Source organism: Oncorhynchus gorbuscha, linkage group LG15 (genome assembly GCF_021184085.1).
Source record: "Oncorhynchus gorbuscha isolate QuinsamMale2020 ecotype Even-year linkage group LG15, OgorEven_v1.0, whole genome shotgun sequence".
Lineage (NCBI taxonomy): Eukaryota > Metazoa > Chordata > Actinopteri > Salmoniformes > Salmonidae > Oncorhynchus > Oncorhynchus gorbuscha.
In genome coordinates, this window is record NC_060187.1 from 18,156,264 (window position 1) to 18,167,191 (window position 10,928).

The following is a 10,928-nucleotide window of genomic DNA, read 5'->3' on the forward strand; positions in this document are numbered from 1 at the left end:
CATATAGGGGAATTCCTTTGGTGTGAGGAGCCTGGCACCAGTTTCATAGTGAACCCACCAGGTGAAGGGAGGGGTGAGAGGAGGGAAGGAAAGAGTAGAGGAGTGGAGAGGAGAGAGGAGAGAGAGGAGGAAAGGGGAAGTGAGGATAGAGAGGACAAGAGAGGAAAGGAGAGGGGGAGGAAGGGAGGAGAGGAGAGGAGAAGAGAGGAAGAAAGGGGAGGGGAGTTGAGTGTAGAGGGGAGGTTTGGTGGATCAAGCTTAAAAGGTGGGGGAGGATAGGAAATCATGACATAGAGGTAAATATTGAGGCGAGGTCATGGGAGGTGAGGGGAGAGGAAGGAATGAGAGGAAGGGAGGATAGGATAGGAGGGATGGAGAGGAGGTGAATGAGAGAATAACAGGAGAGAATAACAATAGGAAGATAATCTGGCACCTTCACTCAGATATATTGGTGCTGCGCTTTCATTCTCTGAGAGAAAGGGTTATCTCTGATCTGATCCGGATTGATGCTCACCAGCTGTCCCAGAATTAAACTCAAGGCGCTTTTCCTTTTGGTTTTTGTCACCCGCATGCATGCAAGGGTGAACTTTGGAGATTGATTATAGAAAGCGCTGGATCTGAAGATTCTCTCTGATGCTGGCCAACCAATTGTGAAGGAACAAAGTCAATGGGTGTGGAATTAAACTGTGCACCTACCATAGGGTTCTACATTGGAATATTCTCCAATACTTCAAAATACTCTAGTTTGCAATTTGCATTGACATGGATCAGTAACTCTGCTGAAGTCCTGCTATAGATTTTAAATAGCAAAGACACTGAACTTTTAAAAATAGATGATTTTTTTTGTTAAAATAAGGATTGGGCCATGGGTAGGCCTCTAGAGGAAGTTCAAACAGAAGTCAGAGGGAGAGACTCATGTCCATTACCTAGGGTCATGGAGTTGCTTTGATTTCTGAGAGTGAGCTGACACACTATTACCATGGAGATAAGGGTAGTTCCTCAAACTAAGGACCGAAAATAATCAGACATGACATTCTCAGAGAGCGTTCATCCTCAGATCATGTGTTGCCATCTCGTAGGTCTATTTCAGTTCATTAATCAAAGTCAAGATAGACCAAAGGGGTGTGCTCCCACATAGTTGTACCCTCTCTCTCAAGCCCTTTATGTTTAATCAAACTCAAGGCAATCCAAAGGGGTGTGCTCCCACATAGTTGTACCCTCTCTCTCAAGCCCTTTATGTTTAATCAAACTCAAGGCAATCCAAAGGGGTGTGCTCCCACATAGTTGTACCCTCTCTCTCAAGCCCTTTAAGTTTAATCCTCTCTCTCAAGCCCTTTATGTTTAATCAAACTCAAGGCAATCCAAAGGGGTGTGCTCCCACATAGTGGTACCCTCTCTCTCAAGCCCTTTATGTTTAATCAAACTCAAGGCAAACCAAAGGGGTGTGCTCCCACATAGTGGTACCCTCTCTCTCAAGCCCTTTAAGTTTAATCAAACTCAAGGCAATCCAATGGGGTGTGCTCCCACATAGTGGTACCCTCTCTCTCAAGCCCTTTATGTTTAATCAAACTCAAGGCAATCCAAAGGGGTGTGCTCCCACATAGTGGTACCCTCTCTCTCAAGCCCTTTACGTTTAATCAAACTCAAGGCAATCCAAAGGTATCCTCTCAAGCCTGCATTTCCCTGGGAAATTAGTTTTGTGCAGAATATTTATAAGAAATGGCAGATGAAGAAGTATTGGCAATCAGAAGAGAAATGTCATTTATTTACGCAGTCGCGGGAAAAGGTATAATTGTATTAAAGTGCCAGTGGCTACCCAACACAAGGTAGAAATGGAGACAGCTTCCTGATCACTGCCAACAATGCTACAATCTCCAGGAGACACAGACACACTTTTTGAAGGAAGAGATGACAATCAATTAAAATATCCTTCAAATCTCCTTAAAAACACTTGGTGCTTATTAAGCTTAATCTGTCAGCATAGCCACCCTGAGTAAACAGTTCTCTCTCCTCTGGTATAAAAGATATGTGGAAAGGGAAGACAGTTTGAACAAAAAGCATTTGCAGTATTGCGAAAATTTGCCAAAGGGATAAAATACTTAATATAGGGACGTGTGCTATAACTGCAGTGAAAATACTCTGAAGCTCAATAATCTAGTGTGGAGAAGGATTAGTTGGAGGAGATCTTGTAGTTAGAGGTATTGTACTGTGTACTGTCCTTGGATTAACAGTTATCCCTGATGTATAACAGGATTAATGAACATCAGTTACAATCAATTGTGGTGAGAAATTAATTGTCTTCCTCCATATTCATTATTCATATTATATGATTCTAGAATAGGGCTCCTGAGTGGCGCAGTGGTCTAAGGCACTGCATCTCAGTGCTAGAGGTGTCACTACAGACCATGTTCAATTCCAGGCTGTATCACAACTGGCCATGATTGGGAGTCCCATTAGGGTGGCAAACAATTGGCCCAGCGTTATCCAGGTTAGGGTCGGGGTAGGCCGTCATTGTAATTAAGAACTTGTTCTTAATGGAATAAAGGTTAAATAAAAATAATACTCTAATGTAACAAAATGTGGAAAAAGTCAAGGGTTCTAAATACTTTCACAATGCACCGTAAGTGATAGATGCTGTTAGAACACTAATGCACATGTTTTGGGAATGATCTGGTCACATGTTTCAGATTTCCTTACAAAAATTATGTATTTCCCTGTGAACAAAGATTCACCTTTATTTTTGTTGAATGATGACTCTTAATTTTTAATGCAACTAGTTCAGAAAATAATATTTTATGCAAGGTTAACAGCAGCAACATTTCCCTTAGTGCTGATTACACCTGCAATCCTCTCACCTCAAAGATGGTTGTTATATTTTCAAGATATTGTTCATATAGAACAATCAATGGTCCTACACGATAAGGGAGAGGGGGGGACGAAATTTTCTTTTCTGGGAATAATATAGAATATTTTTTATTGTAAATTATGCTCCCTTCCTGTAAATTTCATTTAGTGTATTTAAATAATTGACTCTTGACAATATGTAAATAGTTTTATTGTATGTTTGTTTGTACAAAAGTGTGTTAGTGATGTCATGTCAGTTATTATTTGTAATGTGATCCTGTTTTAGATGTATTGTATAATGTGAAGGAAAAACTTGGATAACAACAACAACAAAAATGACTTGGTAATCACCTATTCATGTAATCATTTGCAAAGTAAGGGCTCTGGTAAAGGTAGTGCACTAAATAGGGAATAGTGTGCTATTTGGGATGCACAAATGGCTGCTCCTGTTCCACTCTGAGTAAATGTGATAATTTTTCAGCTCTGCCTCAGAGCCAATTACATCATCACCTGCAGGGCCGGGTCTCACGAGTCAAGTGGATGTCAGATACATCTAGTACCTCTCAGTCTTCTTCAGTTGGCTACAGCACCAGGAAGTGGCAAGCTATTCTGATAACTCAAACTCTCACTCTCTAACTGCCTTTGGCTGGTAGGGTAACCGTGAAAGGAAACTTAGCCAAAGTTGACTTATACATTTGTTTGTTTCCCCCTCTCACTAAATGAGAGACATGTTTGTGTGAATAGCAGTGAATTACAGTGAATAACAGTGAATGGTACAACCAAGACATGGCTTTGGTGTAGCTTACTTACATCAACAGGAGGTTGGTGGCACCTTAATTGGGGAGGATGGGCTTGTGGTAATGGCCGGAGCAGAATAAGTGTAATAGTATCAAATATATCAAACATATTGTTTCCTTGTGGTTGATGCCATTCCATTTGCTCAGTTCCAACTATTATTATGAGCCGTCCTCCCCTCAGCAGCCTCCACTGACTTACACAACCATTGAAAACACTCAACACTGTTACAAAAATGACATATACAATTTCCAGTGTTTATTGGTTTTATTTGTGGTTACATATTTTTAACATAATCTATTATCTTGCCTTGGGAAAGGTATGAGTGCGCTGAAACCTTTTGAGCAGTTCAAAGTATTTAAATAGTTGGCACCCAGTTGTAGAGAAAAACACATGACTCTGGCATTCCCTGGTCTCTAACATTCTGTCTTAATGGACTATATATTCACAGGCGTACTATTCCTGACGAAGACCCAATTTGGGTTTGAAATGTTGTCCTATTGTATCACACATCAGAAGCATATATACCAGTGTGGAGGTACAATTTTTGTTATTTGTTCATTTACTCCCTATGATCACACAGTCTATGATTAGGGAGGTTGACACTGGGCCCGTTGCTGCTGCAGAGGTTCATGCCAATTACTGTTAGGCCAATTAAAATGTATTTGTAGGGATTGCTCATTTATCAAACAGAACAAAAGGTCAGACAGATTTAAAAACACACATAATGCACATTATTGGAAGAATTCATTTGCCTTGCAAGGACACATGCTTTCTGTTTGTGTGACCATGTTGTCCATCACAATTTAGCAATGAAATTAAATACAAAATGCAAAACATTTTGACTCCCTGGAAAGCTGTGGCAGATGTTACTGAGTGGACTATCCTAGTTAGATTAATACAAATGAATGAGAGCGATAGGAACATGAGAGATAAAAAGAGAGATATAATAAGAAAGCTAAATGGGAAGAGAAAAAGAGAAAATGTTAGAAGGAGAGAGAGGAGAGACATACAGTATAGCCTATATGTAGAGAGACAGAGAGAAAGACGGAGAACTAGCATGTGAGAAAGGTCGAGAGAGAGAGAGATTGGGAGATCGGGAGAGAGAGATCTGTAGAGCGAGAGTTAGATAGATGAAAGCTAGAGGGGGGGCTCTCTGATGTCTACACAGTCGTTAGTGGCCAGCCCCTGCAAAGGGGGTACCAGTAAGGGCCCACAGAAAACCACCCCACCTCACCCTAATTAGGGGTTCACAGCGAAGCTGAAACCTATTGTGGTTCTCTGTATTCTTTTAATATTTTTTTCTTCAGCAGCCTGGTTGTCTGAGGGTAGAAACTATCGGCCAGTCTTTCAGTATTCGCCATGATGCTCCTGAACTGCCCGCGCCTGAGTGATTGAAACGGAGAGAACAGGGCATTGCTTGGATGGCGGGGTCCCTGATGATCTTTTTTGGCCTACCTGCAACACCTAGTGTTGTAGGTGTCCTGCAGGGCAGGCAGTGTGCACCCAATGCTGTGTTCAGCTGCACGTATCACTCTCTGAAGAGCCTTGGTTGAATCAGCATTGTTTCCACGTCATTTCAACTAAAACAATCTATGTGAGGGCGCTGAACCAATGTGGAAAAGTCATAATTTTGTCTTTTTTTCGCCCAACTTTTAACCTAAATCCTTCTTCTTTTTTTCATGTTGAATTCAAGTTAGTTGACAACGAAAACCAAATGTAAATAAAGGTTCAATAAAAATATATTTTTAAATTGACATTGAACTGACGTCTGTGCCCATGATGAACAAATTTGCCTCAAGGACCCATAAAGACCATCAGGATAGATTTCAAATAACACCAAATTCCATATCCAGGTCCATGGAACACATCTAAACTTTTACCTGGCAATTTAAATCCTTCATAAATTGACTCAACAATGGCCTATCAACTTCAAACTTTTTAGGATCATCAAAGCCGACCATGATGAACCATGTTTAGTATTGATATTTTAAAACAAATAAGGAAATTATTAATAATTCACCTTTTTGGCTATGTAACGCTAAAGCTTAAAATAATCATAAAAAAATATTTTTCTCATGGTCTAAAAGTCAGATTCACTCCAAATGTGGTCTTTGGATTCATCACAATAGTTTATAAAGAGTTTGAGAAAATAACGTTTATGCATTCAAAGATGGCTACACTATACCAGTAGATGCATATTAGCACATACGCTAATATGCTAAAATAGGCAAAAAATACTTACAAAATCTTCTTCTCATGAACAGTAGGGCCAAATTACACCATGTAGGCCAATGGTACATGTCTTATCTTAGTTTGAGACAAACTAAGGGATTGGTCAAAAGTTGTTGACAAATAAAAAATCTGATTTTATGTTTCCATTTAAACCACTGTAAATCCACTCCAAGCAAGACTACGCCAAGAAGTTACTGGTACAAAAATGATTCTTGTAGAGATCTTTTCCAAGCTATAGCTGTTGCATTGTTTTATTTGAGAGAGTAACTGTTGTGAAACTCAATGTTAGGTGTTAGAAATGTGAACAACATTCAAAACACTCTATCCTTTCAACGACTGTTGGCACTTTTGGACAAAACTAGTTTAGGAGAGCAAATGATGTATTTGTTAACTGCCTCACTCTTGACAGATGTAGCCTACTGGAACCATACTATTGTAAAAAGACAGGAACCTTCCCTCTAGCCATGATTGTCTGATGTAATGGATGGGCTAGACATGTCGAGAGATGAGTTTGGATTGGTCTGCCATGTAGTGCGTTTCTGTCTATAACATGAGCTGTTCAGTATATATTTTCTTCTTTTTATTTTTTTATTTCACCTTTATTTAACCAGGTAGGCTAGTTGAGAACAAGTTCTCATTTACAACTGTGACCTGGCCATGATTAAGCAAAGCACTGCAACACAAACAACACCACAGTGTTACACATGGAATAAAAAAGCACAGTCAATAACACAATAGAAAAAAAGCAAGTCTATATACAGTGTGTGCAAATGGCGTGAGGAGGTAAATAGGTCATAGTAGCGAAGTAATTCAAATTTATCAAATTAACACTGGAGTGATAGATGAGCAAATGGTGATGTGCAAGTAGAAATACTGGTGTGCAAAAAAGCAGAAAAGTAAATAAAAACAATATGGGGATGAGGTAGGTAGGTGGGTGGGCTATTTACAGATGGGTTATGTAAAGCTGCAGCGATCGGTTAGCTGCTCAGATAGCTGATGTTTGAAGTTAGTGGGGGAAATATAAGTCTCCAGCTTCAGCAATTTTTGCAATTCGTTCCAGTCATTGGCAGCAGAGAACTGGAAGGAAAGGCGGCCAAAGGAGGTGTTGGCTTTGGGGATGACCAGTGAGATATACCTGCTGGAGCGCAGGGCGGGTGTTGTTATCGTGACCAGTGAGCTGAGATAAGGTGGAGCTATAACTAGCATAGACTTATAGATGACCTGGAGCCAGTGGGTCTTGCGACAAATATGTAGCGAGGGCCAGCCGACTAGAGCATACAGGTCGCAGTGGTGGGTGGTATAAGGGGCTTTGGTGACAAAACGGATGGCACTGTGATAGACTGCATCCGGTTTGCTGAGTAGAGTATTGGAAGCTATTTTGTAAATGACATTGCCAAAGTCGAGGTTTGGTAGGATAGTCAGTTTTACGATGGTATGTTTGGCGGCGTGAGTGAAGGAGGCTTTGTTGCGAAATAGGAAGCCGATTCTAGATGTAATTTTGGATTGGAGATGTTTAATGTGAGACTGGAAGGAGGGTTTACAATCTAGCCAGACACGTAGGTATTTGTAGTTGTCCACATATTCTAAGTCAGAACCGTCCAGAGCAGTGACGCTAGCCGGGCGGGTGCAGGCAGCGAATCGATTGAAGAGCATGCATTTGGTTTTTCAGAGCAGTTGGAGGCCACAGAAGTAGTGTTGTATGGCATTGAAGCTGGTTTGGAGGTTAGCTAACACAGTGTCCAAAGAAGGGCCAGATGTATACAGAATGGTGCCGTCTGCGTAGAGGTGGATCAGGGAATCACCTGGAGCAAGAGCAACATCGTTGATATATACAGAGAAAAGAGTCGGCCCGAGAATTTAACCCTGTGTCACCCTCATAGAGACTGCCAGAGGTCCGGACAACAGGCCCTCCGATTTGACACACGGAACTTTGTCTGAGAAGTAGTTTGTGAACCAGGCGAGGCAGTCATTTGAGAAACCAAGGCTGTTGAGTCTGCCGATAAGAATGCGGTGATTGACAGAGTCGAAAGCCTTGGCCAGGTCAATGAAGACGGCTGCACAGTACTGTCTTTTATCAATGGCGGTTATGATATCGCCCGTGACCAGCTTCGAAAACCGGATTGCACAGCGGAGAAGGTACGGTGGGATTCGAAATGGTCGGTGATCTGTTTACTAACTTGGCTTTCGAAGACCTTAGAAAGGCAGGGCAGGATGGATATAGGTCTATAACAGTTTGGGTCTAGAGTGTCACCCCCTTTGAAGAGGGGCATGACCGCGGCAGCTATTCAATCTTTAGGGATCTCGGACGATACGAAAGACAGGTTCAACAGACTAGGAATTGGGGGTGCAACAATGGCTGTGGATAATTTTAGAAAGAGAGGGTCCAGATTGTCTAGGCCAGCTGATTTGTACAGGTCCAGGTTTTGCAGCTCTTTCAGAACATCTGCTATCTGAATTTGGGTGAATGAGAAGCTGGGGAGGCTTGGACAATTAGCTGTGGAGCTGGGTGTGGAGCTGATGGCCGGGGATGGGGTAGCCAGGAGGAATGCATGGCCAGTCGTAGAGAAATGCTTATTGAAATTCTCATAAAATTCATGTTTTAGGTCGATGGCAGTCAGGTCTGGAGTGAACCAAGTGCTATATCTGTTCTTAGTTTTACATTTATTGAAAGGTAAGCCTTTCTAGGTAAGCCTTTCTAACATGTTTTTTTAAAGATACCATGAAGAACTGCAAAGGTGTTGCTAATGTTCTCCACTTTCTGGAGAACCAAGTTTTGAAATCAGTGGACTGCCAGTGGAAGCAGAATGTGATAGCCAAGGAGATGGAGAAAGTCCAGGCGTTTGATTGCAAATATGCGGAGGGAGTTGAAAAGAGAACACACAGAAAGCTGTTGTATAAAACACCTGTCTCTGGATTATATCTTCAAACGTGTCTACATGTCTAAACAAAAGACTCCACTATGCATGTAACCATTTCACTGTACAGTTTACACCTTCTGTATCCTGTGCATGTGACAAATGAACTTTTATTTCATTTGATATAGTGTGTGTTTACCAGAGACGGTAATGTGAAGAACATGACCTGCACCAAAGTCAAATTAGAATATAACGTTAGGCCAACGAGACAGTGTCCATGTTCTAAAATTCACCAGTAGAATGTCAAGCTTTTATTTCATCACACTCACAACCGTAAGCTATTTTCTGTAATTAGTTTGCCATTAACTTGTAAATAATGATCTTGTTGTGAGTTAAGTTAAAGATGTCAGCTATGATATGGTCATTATTTGATCTGGTTAGCCTGCTAACGTAACGTTAGCTAGCCAACTAGCTAGCCAATACATTCTTTAGAAAGTTGCTATTAGTTGCCTGGTTTGCTAGATTGATATATACTAAATCCAATTTTAAACAGATACACCAGTTATGCTATTTTGGACCACCAGGCTGCTGATGTCATGCAGCATGTCATTTTTGTGTTTATACTTTTTCATAACTACAATGACAAGTGTGATGTCGAACGACAATAGAATGGTCATGATGTCACTGTGACAACTGTACACAGAAATGTCGATAGAGGTAGCATAAACCCGCCTTTAGTCTTGAAATCTTTGATTTAGTACACTACTGTACTCACTACTACTGTTTAGCACATAGCCTCACATATGAATGCCTAAAGAGATGGGTGGGGCTATGGCTTAAAACTTGTTAGGGATTAGGTTCCGCTGGCGGGACCAAATCAGCGGAAATTTCAGAGCGCCACCTATAGTTTTCGATAAAACTCAAACTTTCATTAAAACACACATGAAAGGTACTGAATTAAAGCTACCCTCATTGTGAATCTAGCCACCAAGTCAGATTTGTAAAATGCTTTTCGGCGAAAGCATGAGAAGCTATTATCTGATAGCATGCACCCCCCAGAATACCAGACCGTCAACAAAACAACAGATTTTGCGGTAGCCGGCGCTACCCAAAACGCAGAAATAAAATATAAAACATTCATTATCTTTGACGAGCTTCTTTCTTGGCACTCCTATATATCCCATAAACATCACAATTGGGTCTTTTTCCCGATTAAATCCGTCATTGTATAGCCAAAATGTCGTTTCCCTTAGACCGGTCTGATCCAGGAATATTCCATTTTACAAGACGCAAGGTCACTTTTTAAAATTACAAAAGTTGCCTATAAACTATTTCAAATCACTTCAAACTACTTTTCTAAACCAACTTTAGGTATTAATAAACGTTAATAATCTATCAAATTGATCACGGGGCGATCTGTATTCGATAGCAGCAAGTCTTGAAATCATCGTCCATTGTTTTCAATTTCACAACATCCTGTGGTGAGCCTAAAACAGGAAGGGCCAAAACGTCATCTAACCAAGAATAAAGCAGACTGGAAATGCCAGTACTGGTGACATGGGGGCGGCAGGGTAGCCTAGTGGTTAGAGCGTTGGACTAGTAACCGGAAGGTTGCGAGTTCAAACCCCCGAGCTGACAAGGTACAAATCTGTCATTCTGCCCCTGAACAGGCAGTTAACCCACTGTTCCCAGGCCGTCATTGAAAATAAGAATGTGTTCTTAACTTACTTGCCTGGTTAAATAAAGGTAAAATAAAAAAATAAAAAATAATCCTGTGGAAGCTGTAGGCGTTTACAGGGCATCCTCATTTATTTTCTGTCGCCTTAGACTGGCGGATTGATATTTTGTTTTTGTTTTTGGTGAACAGTTTATCGAGGGATTTTTACTCCTAAACACGTTATGTTATAGCCACAGACACGATTTAACCAGTTTTAGAGACTTCAGAGTGTTTTCTATACACACATACTTATTATATGCATATACTATATTCCTGGCATGAGTAGCAGGACTTTGAAATGTTGCGCGATTTTTAACAAAAAGCTGCGAAAATTCGCAGCCTCCCTAAGAGGGGGTTTTGTGCTTGATACTGTAGGCCTATCTTACTGTCAGAGAAACACAGGAGTACCATTCAACATCCCACTAATCACACACCAAAGACATCCATGATAATATATGCTTTACATTGCAAACAGCAATTCA